Source organism: Rhipicephalus microplus, chromosome 4, assembly GCF_043290135.1.
Source record: "Rhipicephalus microplus isolate Deutch F79 chromosome 4, USDA_Rmic, whole genome shotgun sequence".
In the NCBI taxonomy this organism is placed as follows: Eukaryota; Metazoa; Arthropoda; class Arachnida; order Ixodida; family Ixodidae; genus Rhipicephalus; species Rhipicephalus microplus.
Genome location: NC_134703.1, coordinates 125,188,049 through 125,205,565, shown reverse-complemented (window position 1 = coordinate 125,205,565; position 17,517 = coordinate 125,188,049). Strand labels below are relative to the sequence as shown.

Below are 17,517 nucleotides of genomic sequence, written 5' to 3'. Positions count from 1 at the left end.
TGTTCACGAGCATATAGGGCAGTGAAGAAGTACGGACAGCAGCAGGGAGACGCGATAAAAGGACGTGCGATAACATGCCCGGCGTGCCTCGTGGTCCTCGCTTGTTTCGTCTGCCTCTCAGCTTGGCTGATGCGAGGTATGAACCCCGTCAACACTTTGTAAAGTGCGTATTGCATTTGTTATTGAAGCCTTAACGTAAGGTTCCTCGCGTTGTGCTGTTTAGCGCACAGATGCTTTTTGTGCTCATCACTTCGCGTACCATTTTCATGCTTTGTTTTACACTAAAAAAAAAACTGTTTGGAGTGCTGCGCAACACGTTTCCGAGAAAATCATTTCTTCGCTTAAGAAAGTGAGTCACCGCTCGCGTCGTTCGGCTTTCTTTGTATTCTACAAGAAAGCTACATGTATTCCAAGTTACTGCATGAGCGACATTTTGTGAAAAGTGTAGCGATGCTAAGTTTAATTATTTTTAGCGTTCGCAAATTGCTTAAAGCTTGTACGAGCGCGATAAGAGAGAAGTGGTAAATCTAGAAAATTGTTTGTTAGCTAAAGCTACGACGTAACCTTTTAGTAAACACTCCTGCCTCGTTAATGGCTCGTACTACACCTAAATATGCTTTGTTTCTGCTGCGGCAACTGTTTGTGGCTGTTTTCCGCCAAAGAGCGATGTAAAGTATGTAGGAGAAAATTAGTGCGAAGGTGGGAAAGAAAAAGTTGACAAAACTTTTCTTTTCTCGGTTCGTGCTGGAATCAAGTGCTGGGACAACTACTTCCTTGTGAACGAGCATGTTGATAACCTGCTTGCGCTAAGCCCCGTGAAAAGCTCGTCAGACGTTCGAAGGCTTCATCTGCTGCACGATAGTGTGCAATTCCACGTTAGTGCCTTGGAAGACCTAAGAGTTGCGCCTGACCAGTACACTGTGGTCCTAAACCGTGTCCTAATGCAATGTCTACCGGAGGATCTCGCCATTATGTACAGACAGAAATCCAAAGAATCGAACTGCGCCTCCAGCATCGTCGAAACGCCTGAAGACCGAACGCGGCTAGCGAAGGATTTACCAACGTTTCTCCGCATTCAAGTGGAAATCCTGGAGCAGGGCCGGTTACAGTCTCGTCGTGTGTCGCAAGACGAAGCCAGAACCCACATATCCGAAGAAACGTACGGCACAGAAATCATACCGCCAGCGTCCGCCCTAACGGGGTCTACCTTGCCTGCTAGACTGACGTGCTCACTCTGCCATAGCAAGGATCACATGATCGCTGCTTGCAATGTCAACCTATCGGCTGAAGAGAAGCGGGCAAGGCTACAGTACACCAATTGTTGCTTCAACTGTGGAACACGAAACCACACCGCTAGAATGTACAGGAAGTCATTCAATCTTAGGTGTGGTACCTGCCAGCGACGCCACCTGACCATCCTCTGCGAGTTATCACGCCCAGCCAAAGATCCACACCCCAACGCAGAATCCCCAGCCTTCTCTCACCCCCCCCCCCCCCCACCATTTAACCACGCGAACGGTCACTAACGCCCAGAGTCACGTTGCGTCCTTTCGCGCATTGCTACAGACAGGTCGAATTTGGCCAGAGCCTGGAGACCACCGACTTCTCGTGCGGGTACTGCTGGTGGGCAGCGGCAGTCAGGGCAGCGGCAGTCAGTGCACCCACATTCGTGGAGACCTGGCAAGGATGCTTCAGTGCTCCGTCATGGGAAAAGTAGAGCTCTCCCTTGTCCTTTTTGGATGATCCAAGTAACGAAGGCGACTCTGCACCGAGTGTGTAAACGTGCGACTTCGAAACGAGTTCAACGATTCAGCGATTACCTTAGAAGCGTTAACGATTCCTGAAATTTGCTCTGTCACAAGCCCACCACTCGACTACGGGAGTACAACGGAGCTGACCACTTTCGACAGAATACGGGGCGACCGGACGAGATCAGTGTCCTCAAAAGATCGGGCGCCTATTGGTAAGTCACAAGTGACAAAAGTCATCGCATCAGTGCCAGTATAACCGTGATCGAAATTACCTTCGGATGGATGGTGCAAGGCCCTATAATGTCTGACAGCCAATTCTCAACAAGTCACGACTTATAATTATGACGTATCGTCAATGTGGCGTCTCGGTGCAATCGGGATTGACGCCACCTGTTTCCGTATCATGGAAGTGACCCCCACATGTCTGCATTCAAGCCGGGCATCACCAAGCAATATGGCCATTATCAAGTGCCTCTGATGGTCGAACCACCCAGGTTACCATCTGGAAGCAACAATCACCGACCGGCCGAACGTCGACTGCGAATTCAAAGTAACTATTCCCGAGAGCAGTCATCACTACTAGAAAAATACGACCAAGCGATTTCAGCTTATTTCAACGATGGTCATGCCGAAAAAGTACCGGACGAGCAGCTACTCAAGGCCAGCATCTACTCTATGCCCCATCACGCCGTGGTTCATCGTGAAGCTGTACCAACTAAGCTTCACGTGTTATTTGACGCATCATCGCATGAAACTGGTCCTGTTTGCCTTAACGATGCATTCTCGAAAGGCATAAAACTTGGGGCAGACGTCATCCAACTCCTATTAAACTTTCGCTGTCACCCTGTGGTTCTCTCTGCTGATATAAAGAAAGCCTATCTGCAGCTTCTCATTCGGCCTGAAGACCAAGACCTGTTACAATTTCTCTGGCTGGAAAGATTACCGACTAAGCAAAAGCCCATGCTACCCCCAACGACGTGGAGAATGACGAGAGTTCCGTTCGGAGCGGCATCTAGCCCATTCCTTTTGGCTGCTACACTTCTACATCACTTATCGTGTTGCAAGCAGTAATACCCAACTACAGTAGCCCTGTTAGAACAGGCCTTCTATGTGGACGACCTTCTAGTAGGACTACCGAGCACGCAGGAGGCATTGAAGCTGTATGAAGAAACAAAGCAGACATTCAGGGAGGCCAGCATGGAGCTGCGCAAAAGGGCTCCTAATTGTGACAGCTTGAAGGAGCAATTACTCCGCGATAAATGTGCTATTGAAGATGAAGCAGGCCACCGTCACACGATGAAGATTCCTGGAGTTCCTTGGGAACGCTCTGGTGACAGCTTCCTCCTCACATCTGAACATGCTTCTACTTTCGCATCTGGGAAGCCTGCGACCAGACGCGTGGCACTGCAAACGTTGGCCAGAATTTACGACCCTTTGGGATACCTCAGCCCTTGTACTGTAAAGGCCAAGATTGTATTCCAAGGTATTTGGAAGAAGAACATTGCATGGGATGCCATCATGCCAAAGAGCAAGTCAAGTGGAACAGCTGCTGCTCAGAGCTGAATGGCGAAACGTGCGTCCGCATCCCACGATACGTGTTCCTGAGAGACGACGTCAAGTTTTTCACAGTCTAGCTGCATACTTTCACTGATACCTGTCCAAGAACGTAAGGCACGTGCATCTACGGCTGTGTTTGATCTGAATCTGGCACTTGCTTCACACGCCTGTTAATCAGCAAGGGTACACTTGCTTCAATCAAGATCGTGTCACTTCCGTGCCTGGAGCTCCTCGCGTGCGTCATCGCAACGCGGCTAAGCTGCTACGTAAAAACGTGCGGTTTTTTCGACGCGCTCCAGGGTTTTTTCTGGACAGATTTGCTGGTGGCACTCCGCTGGATAAGTGGTTCCTCAACCAAACTAGACCTCTTTGTAGCACATCAGGTTGCTGAGATACAACAATTCACCAATCTATCACAATGGTTTCATTGTAGCAGCAAGGACAATCCCACTCACGTTATTACTCGTGGAGCATCACATACTAGTCTAATCGAATCTAATATGTGTGGTGGCACGGCCCAACTTGGCTGTTTGGCCAGGGAAAACAATTTGAAGGTGCAAGCATCTCCAAGAATTGCATTACAACGACAGAGATATCGTTGGAGGAATCGAGCGATTTTCAAGGCCCATATATGCCTTGCATATATGCGCAGAAGACTACAGCTCTATTACGAGACTGCTACGTGTCACCGCATGAATGAAGCGCTTCGTCCGTAGTGCTCCATGACGCCTAAGATCAGTATCCGGACCTATCACGGTGGAAGAGTTATTACAGGCTGAGCATTATTGGCTACATACAGACCATTCAAGAACAATTCTTTCCCAACAAAGTTTTTGTGCTGCGCAAGGGTCAGCCGTTACCCTCAACATCTCATGTTCTTTGCCTATGTCCGTTAATGGATAATGGCGGCCTTCTTCGCGTAGGTGGACGACTGGACCAGCTTTGTGCTAATCCCGACATATGCCATCAAATTCTCCTGGCAGATAATAAGCTCACCAGCCTTACTGTATCAGCGGCACATGTGCGCACTATCCACGGAGGTGTTGAAGCAATATCAACGGAGCTTCTAGAACGCTTTTGGCTGCTGAAGGGACGCCATACAGTAAAAACATAGTTTCGAAATGCGGGATTTGTAAACTATGGAAGGCAGCAGCAGTATCTGCACCAGTGGCCCCTCTGCCTTGCGAGAAAATGAGTGAAGCAAGCCCATTCACCATTGTCGGGCTTGATTACTGTGGGCCCTTATACGTTAAACTAGGAAGTGGTTCATCAAAGTCCTACGTCCTTCTTTTTTCATGTGCAGTCGCACGGGCGGTACATCTGGAACTTACCTCAGGCCTGACTGCCGCAGCAACATTGCTCGCCTACCATCGTTTTGTCACCCGACGCAAAGTTCCTTCGACGGTATACTTCGACAACGCTCAAACCTTCCGCAGCTGCGCAAAAGCATTTGCATCTACACTACCAGCACTTCGGGAGTACGTGGCCGAGTTACGGATACAGTGGAAGTTCATCGTAAAGACAGCTCAATGCTGGGGCGCATGTTGGGAGCGTCTCCTTCACTGAACAAAAAACTCCTTGAAACGCTCGTTGGGACGCAGCTGCCTCGGCGCGGAAGCCCTCACAACTGTGGGATCGGCCGCTAGGGGGCCACGGTGTGCGGACGCGCGTCGCATCGGCTCCGCAGATTTTCTATGGTTTTTCGGCGATTTCTGGTTGTTTGAAGTGCATCGGATTCGTGAAAGTACAGCGAACAGTGAACGTCGAATTTCAGCGGTGAGTGGCTGTTTTTCGGTTTTCTGCAAGCTGAAAACTTCGAGGCAGCGACCGTCGCGCCCGGCCAGACGCACCGCCGCATAGCGGCTTCTGCGTCGTGGTCGCGTCTCAAGCGTCGGCGGATGGACGCTCTTCAGGAAACACCGAGGTCTCCTCAGGAGCAGCCACTGGTTCACACAGATGAGGAGTCTGCTACAGAAACCACTCAAATGGACGTTCAGACCTGGTCACCGCAGGGTTCGTCCGAAGAAGTCGACAATGTGTCTGCAGGGGAACGCCACGATGGTGCCGCATGGACGGAGGATGGCTGGCACACGGTTTTGACACGCCGGCAAAAGAAGAACCAGAAGAAAAACCAGAAAAACGCGTCAGAAGCTGTGGAGTGCAACGCCTCGTCAAGCAGCCCACCGAAGCAGGGAAGTCAGGTGAAGCGCCGACGTCGTACGAGAAGTCGCCGTCCGCTCCCGCCCCTGCCAAAGGACGACATAAAGATCATCCTTAGGCCTCACAAAGGCCTCGCCGTAAAAGACATACTCGGCTACGAACTTTCCACCGCTGTAATAGACGCTTGCCACCGACACTTCGACGGTGGTAGCTTCATGCTGCGCGTCCACCCGGGCTCGAATATTATCATCGTATCGACGCCCCACGAGCATGTAGCCAAAGAGCTGCGAGAGATCACGCATCTGAATATCAGGGGACGAGTGCACTCATTCAACTCGTATGTGGCGGATCCTGAGGACGTCCTACGAGGCATAGTCCATGGTATTCCGTCGGGGACTTCTCAAGCAGAACTCATGGCGAATCTCCGTGTGAGAACACAGGGGGTCAAGATTGAGCGGGCACGCATGCTCGGATCTACGAAGACCGCCATCATTACCTTCACGGGCAGCACACTGCCTAGGTGCGTCTATTTCATGGGAGCGGAAGCCATCTGTTATCCCCACAAGCCTACGAGGCAGGCTTGCAAGGTATGCCACTCCACAGGGCATCGAACTGACGTGTGCCCAACGCCCGACGCCAATGTATGCTCCACGTGTGGAACACGTGAACCCGCACAAGGACACGCGTGTACCCCTAAGTGCGTGATATGTGGTGAGGACCATATGACAGGTGACAAAATGTGCAAGAAGAAGCTTAAACACGTTCCGCCTAGGAGGTCCCGAGTGGATCAGCCAAAACGGAGGCACCATCCACGCTGGTTCAGCTCCGAGCGGGACTCGTCAGTGGAATCACGCTCACGTTCAAGATCCAAGTCACGGGCTTCCTCAAAGGGTCGAGCCCAGTCTGCGTCCAGAAAACGACTCAACAAACAGCCGCATCAGCAGCAGCACCAACAGCAGCAACAGCAGCAGCAACAACAACAGCAGCAGCAGCAGCAACAGCAGCAACAGCAACAGCAACAGCAGCAGCAGCAACAGCAGCAGCATCAGCAGCAGAAGAAGACAGCGCTGGTACAAATCTTGACGCCGCCCAAAGAGGGGACGGAGGCAGCCGCCTGCCAGCCAGCAAACACGGTGAGCTGGGCGAGGATTGTGTCTCCATCTGCTCCCTTAATTGAGAATCCCGAATATCAGAAAATGGTTGCCGAGAATAAGCAGCTTGCTTTAGAAAACGAGAAACTTCGATGCCAGATTAAGGAGGAACGCCGGGAGTTCCACAAAATCATATCATCTTTAGAAACCAAACTTGAAGCCAGGCTTAACGCCTTAGAGGCGAACAACAACGCCACTCATGCTATCTCCAGGGCAACCGTAGCCCACTCTTTGGAGGGAGGAACGGCGAAAGTAGACATACCTCAGAGGTTTAGCGAGGAGGCCCACGTTAGCCAGTTACAGATGGGGGAACAGTTGCAGAGCTTGCGGAACTTAATGCGAGAACTCCAATCACAACAGCAACGAGCAGCGTCTGAACTCCGAGAGCAGATGATGCAGCAAATGCATCAAATGTTTTCGGAGTACAGGAAAGAGTTTGCAGCAGAAACGGAACAACAAAGACGATACGTTAATGACTCAGTTGTAGGCATTCAGCGTGCCATCAACAAGCGGGTCAGTGTTACCTCCGCGAGCAGTCCACTACCGAAGGACCGTCGAATCACGGAGAAAGCAGACACCCCCCAATAAAGGCAGTAGTCACCATGGCGCGAACTAATTCCACGCAAAACTCCGACCACCTAGAAATCTGGCAGTGGAATTGTCGCACGTTCCACAAACGAGCGGCGGCATTGCAGAATTACATCCATTCGGCACTAATCCCACCTGATGTAATATGCCTGCAAGAAGTTGGGAACCGTCCCGTCAAATTGCAGGGATATTACACATTATACGATCCAAAATACCCCCGCGTTGCAGCGCTGGTGAGTAACTTCATGACAGTCGCGCTAGACCATTACGATCAGACTGACATTAATCACCAAATTATCGATGTCTTCCCACAAAAACGAGGAAAAGTACGAACGAAAATTTTAAACATATACAGTCCTCCCAAAAACCGGAAAGACGACTTCGGCCCACTCCTAAACGAGGCAGTTCGAGCCGTTGGCACCAGAGATCAATTAGTGGTGGTGGGCGACTTTAATGCTCCGAGCACCGCTTGGGGCTACGTCCGGGATTCACCCAAGGGAGTGTTATTAGAGAACACCACGTCTAAATTAGGTTTTACCCTTATCACTCTGCCAACAGCACCCACCAGGCTTGGTAATAGCATTAGCAGGGACACGTACCCTGATTTGACCTTCACCTTCAACATTAAAAATGCCACGTGGTCAAACCTCGATGAAAACCTTGGTAGTGACCATTATATTCTTAGCACCTCTATAGCATCACCAAAAGTTCGTCGTGTCGCTGGTGACGTTGTGATGACAGACTGGGTGACCTTTCGAAAGCGCCCTCTGCCGGAGCAAACGCCCTGTGATGTCAGTGGGTGGGTTGCTTTCATTCGAGAAACGCATGATGCCACCTCTAAGAAAATAGCGCGCACAGTTGAGGCGCCTGCGATAGACCGGCACCTATTGCACATGTGGGATAGTAGGCGACGCCTGATCAAGAGATGGAAAAAACAACGCCTCAACCGCTGCCTCTACAGGCGAATCGCTGCTCTGTCGGAGGAAGCGAATGAATACGCAACGAAACTTGCCACCGATGGTTGGGTGCAGTTTTGCGGTTCTCTCCGCGGTACACTAGGGACTAGCCAGACGTGGGCGATACTGAGGTCCATGCTGGAGCCGGACAAATCTAAGTCCTCCATGAACCGCATTCTTCAAAGAATAGTACACAGCTACCCCGGCACCGACGGAGAGTTGATCCAGGCGCTTAAAGACCGTTATATCGGTACTGATGTGGTTCCGCCATGTACATTAGAGTACATCGGCAGCGAGAATGCCACATTAGACGCCGCAATCACGAAAGAAGAGGTTTTCGCGGCAGCCCAGGCAGCCAATCGGAACTCTGCGCCGGGGTCGGATGGTATAACAAACGCTATGATAAGAAACCTCAGCACTGAGGTTCTTGAGCAGATAACGCAATTTCTTAACGACCACTGCTGGTCCCAAGGTCACGTTCCTCCGGAGTGGAAGGAAGCCAAAATAATAACTATACCAAAGCCCGGTAAAGCACCATCGCTCGGAGCCCTGCGGCCCATTTCGCTTACTTCGTGCATGGGCAAGCTCTACGAGCGAGTAGTACAGACACGGCTTCAAAATTACATTGAAAAAGAAAATCTGTTTCCCGCTACCATGATTGGTTTTCGCTCCGGACTCTCAACCCAGGATGCCTTCCTCCTTTTAAAAGAAGAGGTCATGAGTTGCGTACCCAGGGGAGGCGAACATTTGATCTTGGCCCTCGACCTCAAAGGGGCCTTTGATAATGTTTCGCACGAGGCCATTCTCTCTGAACTCAACACAATCGGCTGCGGAAAGCGTACATTTAACTACATTAAATCCTTCCTCTCTGGGCGGACGGCAACTATTGGGATAGGCGACACGAGGTCGGTGCCGTTCTCGATGCCAAATAAAGGCACACCGCAAGGGGCAGTCATCTCCCCCTTGCTCTTTAACATAGCTATGCGCAGACTTGCTCACGAGCTCGAAGCAATCCCGCACCTTGGATATACATTGTATGCGGACGACATCACACTCTGGGCTACGAAGGGTTCACTGGCGCTGAAAGAGCAGACCCTCCAGGCTGCTGCGACAGCTGTGGCAGAGTTCGCAAGAAAAAGTGGGCTGAGCTGTGCGCCTGAAAAATCTGAACTCATAAGAATACACAGTAAGTATTACAAAAGTAACGGTGACATAAACTTACAGGTAGACGGCCATGCCATAGCCGAGGTTACTCAGGCCCGTATACTTGGCTTCTGGGTCCAAAGCAATGGCAAAGCCAGTCACACGATAACCACCTTAAAGACTACGGTTAAACAGATAGCTAGAATGATCCGTCGCATCACTTATCATAAAAAAGGCATGAAAGAAAAGGATACTCTCCGGCTTGTCCAGGCATTAGTTTTGAGCAGAGTGACGTATGGCCTACCGTACCACTCACTCGACAGAAGTGAGGAGAGCCAGGTGGATGTGCTCATTAGAAGCGCTTTTAAGGCAGCACTTGGTCTACCCACCAGCACACCGACCGAGCGGCTCCTAGCTCTCGGTATACATAACACTTATGCTGAGCTCAGTGCCGCAGTCCTCATGTCTCAGAGGAATCGTCTAAGTGAAACTTCAGCAGGCAGGGCGATACTCACTAGAATAGGAATTTCGCCCCACCCACAGCACATTGATGAGGAGCTGGTCGACGTAGCCCAAGAGGTCCGCAGGCGAATCTCAATCGCACCGGTGCCCAAAAATATGCATCACGACTTTCACGCTGAGCGACGTACTGCGAGGGTAAACTGGCTTCGAAAGCAATTCGGCTCAGCTTCAAATGTCGCGTACGTCGATGCGGCCAGTTTCGATTGGCAGAGACACATAATTACTGTTGTCGACAACAACATGACGCTGCTAACGAGTGCCTCCGTACGCACGACCTCGGCTACAAAGGCGGAGACGATGGCCATAGCCTTAGCCTTAAGGTTTCAGGAGCGTAGAGGGGAGCCATCAGTTATTTTATCCGACTCCCAGGAAGCCTGCCGGCTCTTTTTAAGGGGCCGCCTTCCAGCAATGGGGCTGAGGCTGCTAGGATCCAAACTCACTCACCACCATCGCTTGATCTGGTGCCCGGGACACGCAGGTCTCGAAGGCAATGAAAGGGCGGACGCTCTAGCTCGTGCGTTTTGTAACCGAGCGGAGAATCCATCTCTTTCATTGACCATGCCAATTTTACCTAGGGAGATTCTAGCTCACCAGCGCTTCACGCGTCAAAAATGTGGAACACCTCACAGATCCCTTAATGGGGAAGAGGCCACTGACCTTAGAAAAATTCAAACGGATGTATTTCCGCACCTACTGAAGTTACACGCGATACATCCAACTCTTTACCCGGCTGTATGTCCGTGGTGCGGCGGAAGACCGACTCTCTACCACATATCGTGGGGGTGCGATCGTAAACCAAGCGACATAACCAATTTTCTCGGCGAACCTTTAACACCTAGTATGGAGCAGTGGGAGGCACACCTCGCTAGCTCGGACCCAGGAGTGCAGCTCGCACTACTGGATCAAGTCCGGCGGGCGGCTAAGGCCAGTGGAGCCCTGGACGTAGGGCCCCAACCATAAAGGCTCTAAAACGCCCCTCTCCCTTTCCCCTTCAATAAAGTTTTACTCTCTCTCACAACTGTGCTTTGCAAGATTGAAGCAGTAATAAATAGCAGACCATTGACGTATCTCGAGAGCGGAGCCGATAAGCTCCAGCCACTAACTCCATCGCATTTGTTGTCAGGGAAGCGCAGCATTTCCCTGCCACAACAAATTGACTTCTCGGAGCTTCCGACTATAGTTTACTTGAACCACGAGGCTCTTCATCGCCAACGTATCATAAATGAACTTGGGAAAAATGGAAACGAGCCTACCTGCTACTACTGCGTTCAGCTCATAACAGCCCAAATCGTTCATCAAGCAAACTACAGATCGGTGATGTAGTGCTAGTGCTAGAGGACAACACACCTGCAACATACTGGAACTTGGCCGAGTAATTGCCTTACTGCCAGGAAGAGACAGCATAGTGCGCGCGTGCTCAATGCGTCTATAGCCAATGGTTCAGTAGTGAATCGCCGAGTGCAAAACCTCTGCGCCGTCGAAGCATCAGAATAATCTTGGCCCGCCCCGGAGAATGTTGCAAAATGTGCCAGAACGGAGCATCGAGGAGCGTGCGCGATGAATGGGGAAGAGGACGAAGTAGAGGTAGGCACGCGCTAAAGATGGACAGCTTGGGCTCTATGACGAATAAACAGGCCGTCTCCGCCTAACGTCTGTGGACCGGCTATTTCATTACACCGCCTGTAGCTTAGGAATGGGCTAGAATAAACAAAATTAGTCTTCAGAATCATGTGGTTTCACTTCAAGGTTTGCACGGCTCAGTGCAACATTCACCGTTTTTTTTCCTTATCTGCGAAACATGTTGTGCTTTGGACTCGACAACAAAGAAGGGGAGCAGGGCGCTGTGACAAAGTTTTCACTTCCCCCCCCCCCCCTAATGGTTAACCCAACTTGACTTGACTCACCCCTGTGGTTGGAAGGCACCCGTGACCATCCTTGGGAGACAGACGCTTGCACTAGCGCCGGAACCGGAGACTCCACGACGCGTTCTTACGACTCGTGAATGCCTGACACCGGCGATTCCCGGAGCCCGAGGAAGATGGAAATTAAGTCAAGGACACTTGATGAAACTTCGTTGGTTGAGAGCGGAGCACGAACCATCAACGTGAGAGAGGCGGTGGCATGCTTGGTTGAAAGGAATCTGGTCCAGACATTTGCGACGGCAGTCGATCGGACGCTCAACTAAAGGACTCTCCTGCTTCCCGATTGGACAATAATCAGTTGTTTTTGTCTGAGAAAGGCTGAGAGTACGCGAGAGGAAAGAAACAGGTCGTGCAGGAGGAGATGTCGGTTTGAACGCTCTTTAGCAACACGATGTCAGAGCTGTCGTTGCCTCAAAATGTCAGCAGGCGAAAAAGTTAATCTACGAATCCCTTAGTGGCAGCCGCCATCTTTTACGCTGCCAGTGAAACGACATACAAATGAACCAGAATTCAGCTGAAATAATAAAAAAATTGTTAAAAATTCAAGAAATGAACACTCTTGCTCCGGACGTGGATGTGTTGTAAAAATTTTGTTGTATATTAGAATAAATAATTCCCACGATGTTGGCCGGCACTATCATAATGTTACAAAATACTATTGATAATAGTCTAACTATACTACTTCATTTTTTATGTTTGATTGCTTGCCTTGTACTTGTGCTTATGTTTGTCACTGTGATTTCATCATTTCATTACGTTCATTACTATCGTTATGTTACTTTTATAGCTGGTGATTATATGCTTACAGTATAACGAGTATACGCCCTCGTTTATTCATTGTTTTTTAAAGTTGATATATTATTTGGAAATTCGTTGCTTCTGCTGCCCCATTGTGATAAGGTCTAGTCAAGGATTTTAAGTCCCCCTTTTGCTTTACAACTCGGGCAAACCCTGATTATGTGTTTTTGCAAAAATAAATAAATAATTAAATAAATAAATAAATAAATAGAACTCCGTCTGTTCGACTAAAGTTGTACAATTCTTTGATAAATGAGAAGTGATGGATTATCAAGGCAAGGAAAGTATAGGGGCGTTAATAATATTATGATATTAATGTGATTGGATGTAAAGCGAACTTGCCACTGGCAAAGACGTAACCTTCAAATTTCGAAATAAAGAAAGAAAGCAGGTTCAGTTCCAATTGACGGGAGGATGACCACTGCGAAGTCCTTCCTTCCGCTCTGTCGGGCATATTTGTGCCTTCGAACGAGCGAGTGCTAACCAACGCAACTCGTAGGAATGACGGCAAGTGCGGAACACCTTTTTTTTTTTTTTGCCGGCTGATGCCAAACGCAGCTCGCGCTTTTTTTACGAGATGGCTGCTGTCCAATTATTCCTCCCATATTAGCAGAATGTATCAAGTCTGTCAGAACGAAATGAATTAATTGAAGAAGGGGAATTCAAGGGCAACTTTTTTTTTTCGTTAGGCACAACCGGAAAGAGGACAGACAAAGACTTAAACCAAAAAATTACAGGGGACAGGGCTGCAGCTGGGAAAAGTTGAGGAAGTATTGACATTCCCCCGATCGTCCAAGATTTAATTAACTTTTCAATTGATACTAAAGTATTCAGGATATACGCCTTCGTATCGGCTCCCAGATGTCGACGTTAGCCGCTCTACACAAAAGCACCCTCTAAAACATTACTGGGTACGGCCCCGATAAGGGACAAGCCCTATACTTCCCTTGGCTTAATTTTCTGTTAGTTCTGATTAAGGTTGTGCTTTAACGAAGAGAAACGATCCTTCAGCTTCCCCGCCTAAAATTTTCTTTTAAGTATTATCGGTAACGAATGATATGTACTGGGCAGTCGGCTGAGAGCCAGCAAAAAAGATTATGCCTATGTCCTCCGCGTTTCTCTTTTTCTGGCCTGGAAGCGCAATATCCGGCCACTACAGGGGCTATGCGACTGGGCTATATATAGGTTGAACGCGCCAGAAAAATTGACCGCTTGCACGGAAATTAAGCGCAGGTGAACGACAATGTAAGTAGCTGACCACAAGAAAACAGTGTGTATACAAGAGAAAAATGTAGTCATGACTGCAAAATGTAGGTATAGGTAAATTTTTATTGGTAGATGAAACGATGAAAAACGCACTGTAGCTATAACGTGCACTGTATAAAAACTGCAGAGTATCAACTGAAAGTGTGCGTTATGTGTAGAACAACGAGTGCCCGTAAAAAATGATCTAGCCTAACTTTAAACACATACGATAATTATCTATCTAACTTTAAACACATACGTATAAACAACCGGTTCACTTTTTCACCCAGTGGTTTCCCGTCTTCCTTGACCTTGCCTGTACACCAAGGAAGTTATCAATATTAACTGATTACAAAAGGACAATCAAATTTTCATGATCAATGTTTTTGAAAGAAAGTTTGAGATTTTCCATAATCCTCAGAGGTTCATAGACTAAATTATCAAGGCTTCAACTCTGAAATTGACCTACAACCACAATATTACAAATCGGTAAGTCATCTTATGGTTGTCATCTAATGATAATGCTTTTAAAACCCGCAAATTTGGTGTAATATTTGAGCGTTGAAGTACAACGTGAGTGTATAGGTTGTTTATTTTCATATTTTTTGAACGCTTCAAAAGATTGTAACGATCCTTCACAAGCTATAAGTTTGCACATCTTATTTCTCCGCTACCAGCGTTCTAAAACGGTCGCTAAAACGCAGTATTGAGGGAACAACGATTGTGTTTGTGCCGCGTTGCTTAAAAACGGCAAGACGCTCTCTGTGAGGCAACATGCTGCCTGAACTCTGTGAGGTACCTAAAAATACTGTTATTGACGTTTGTGGCAATAATTTTTTAGGAGCGAAGCTCCTTAAGGCGTGGGCTGTGCGTCCCCTGTATGTAGCCACCTCTCGTTCAGTTCTTGCAGTGTTCACTAGATGGCGGTACTTGTAGCTGACGGCATTAAGTATTACGCTAGCCACCGCCCGATCTAAAGGGTACAGCCATATCCATCCGCCCATCCGTCCGTCCATCCATCCATCCATCCATCCGCCCATCCGTCCGTCCATCCATCCATCCACCCATCCATCCATCCATCCATCCATCCATCCATCCGTCCGTCCGTCCGTCCGTCCGTCCACCCATCCATCCGTCCGTCCGTCCGTCCGTCCGTCCGTCCGCCCGTCCAAAAGATGCAAGATGTTATAAACTTGACGGCGGTACGTGTAGTTGATTATGAAAGATGCGAGGTGTTATAAAATAGGAATGATGCCACATATGGCGCGTGTCATCGTTCGATATAGTGCGGCGACGTACGCTAGGGGGAGCGTTGCAATAAAATCGAGTGGGCAAAATGAACGGAGGATTCATGGTTTACCAGGTTTACCTCCGGAGCTTTGCCCACTCATCATCATTCACTTCGTGGATGTGGCGGCCCTTTTTCTAAACAAACAAATACTGTCGTGTTTTCTGTATTTGCTGCCGTTTATTTCAGATTTCTGAAACAAAAAAAAAAACAGGTCAATCGAAATTCCTTCAGTGGCTTTCCAATGAAAGCACTTCTGCGCTTTTTATGTTCTTGAATTGACTCCGAATGGAAGTTTCTCGTAATCTATGAGTATAAGGCAGCCGTAGACGATGTTGTTTTCGGCGTCTCTGTACGAGAGCGATCGCCCAAAGTTGAGCGATCACTCCAGATTTCTTAAAGGAACCGAGAACTGTCCACAACATGAAATGAGATGAGTCCACTTATGGAAAGACTGTCCGTAACATTGACCCCAACTAACCCTTTTTTTTTCCGTGAAAGGTGAATTTATATTTTCCTTTCTTTATTGAAATTTGTGAAAAATGCACTGTGTGTCTCTGGCGGCAAAAAAAAAAACATAAGCGATCCAATCTACCTGGCCACGTGACCGTTGATTACTGTACGTGGTCGACAATATTTTTGTTAGAGTACTGAAATAATATCGGTTACGTCATATGAAAAAAAAATATTACTTCACAAAACTGAACATATAGGCCTGCGTTAGTTGTATGCAGTAACGTGGCGTAATGATCCCATACTCATCAGCGAGTCTACAACAACTTTTTAGCATGCTCATTAAAGGGGTCATGACACGGTCACCCAACAATTTACGGTTTTCGGCAAGAAACGAAGGTAGAGAGGGTCGTATATGTTTGTGCTCGTGTGAAAACTGGACTGTGAAAGAATATTTAGGTTTAAAATAAGGCGTAGAAGTCTGCGGATGTAAACTCCGCCTACCGTCGGCGACTGCCATTTTGTCGTGGCGTGCGTGACGTCACAAACCGATGGGAGCAGTGCCGTCGTCTGCTACCAAACAGCACCTGGGGCACGTGGTCAATGTATTCACTCTGTTAGGAGTGTTGTTCGCATCGTGGTTCGCAAGTGTTGCGAATTAGCACTGGTACCATCGCCATGTCGTCGGCATCATCGTCAGCTTACGATTCGGGCAACGAACGATTCATCGAGCAGCAGAAGCGGCGACGAGGTTGTGTACGCTGCGCATTTCGATTTCTATCCCATAACCAACAGCTCGAGTGACGACAAAAGCGTCAAAGACGAGGCGAACGCAGATGCCAATATTGCTAACGACAAATGCATTTACTTCTTTCCTTTGACGCTTTTGCCCCGCCACGGTGGTCTAGTGGCTAAGGTACTCGGCTGCTGACCCGCAGGTCGCGGGATTGAATCCCTGCTGCGGCAGCAGCATTTCCGATGGATGCTGAAATGTTGTAGGCCCGTGTACTCAGATTTGGGTGCACGTTAAAGAACCCCAGGTGGTCGAAATATCCGAAGCTCTCCACTACGGCGTCTCTCATATTCATATGGTGGTTTTGGGACGTTAAACCCCACATATAATCAATCATCTTTGACGCTTTTCAAAAGCACCCCGACGATTAGCTTGGAGGACGAAACGATGCGAAAACACGGTCGGCACAGCGTCTGACCGCAGCCTCGGCTTTTTCACTGTTATACCGAGCTCGCCGAGAAGACGCTGGTCGTCATTGTAGCTGTCTGTCGTGAAGTGCGCCGAGCACAAAACAGAGGCGTCACTTGCGCGTCAGTCCTTCCTGCGCATGCTTATATCCCAAGCGTTGCGTTTGGTGGGCTCTTTAGGGAACTTGAAGAATGACGCAGTACTCTCCTTGCTCTGTACGCTTTGGCACCCCACAGCGCAGTATGGGCTACGCGGTGGCATTGCTTCAATCGTTGCAAGTCATTCAGTTTCAGTGTCACGTTGAATAACGATAAAACAATTTGATTGCAAGCGCAGCTGACCATGCAACACGATCGCCTTCTGTACTGCACACCAAGCAGAAGCTCGCGGAGCAACCGGTTCGTTACGTCACCGCTTGCGAACGCGCCAGTGTTGCCCGACCACTGGGCCACTCGCTCGTTTATAATCCCCACAATCCTCTAATCCCCACAGCAGATAACGATGACGATCACTCGTGATGATGAATATGTGTAAAGGTAGTAGACGTGCTTAACGAATGCCTACAAAATATTTGATTTTAAACTAACGCCACTTCCGAATGCACTGAAATATCGCCAGCTGGTTTGTGAACGCACAAGCACCAGTCCACACAACACAGATTATGGCCTAAAATTGGGTGTCATGACCACTTTGACACAAAAACTTTCGTAGGTAGAATATCCTAACACCAGCTTGCTTTCAATAGTACTCTGCCAACAACGTAATCCGGAAATCTTACCACC

General features: G+C 48.7%; 1 protein-coding gene across 1 annotated transcript in view; it reads right to left on the bottom strand.

Annotated features, from left to right (window-relative positions):
- The window catches only part of LOC119172858 (acetylcholine receptor subunit alpha-like), a 286,303-nt gene that overhangs the window by 75,316 nt on the left and 193,470 nt on the right, over positions 1 to 17,517 (bottom strand). The gene's annotated exons all lie outside the window — the stretch shown is intronic.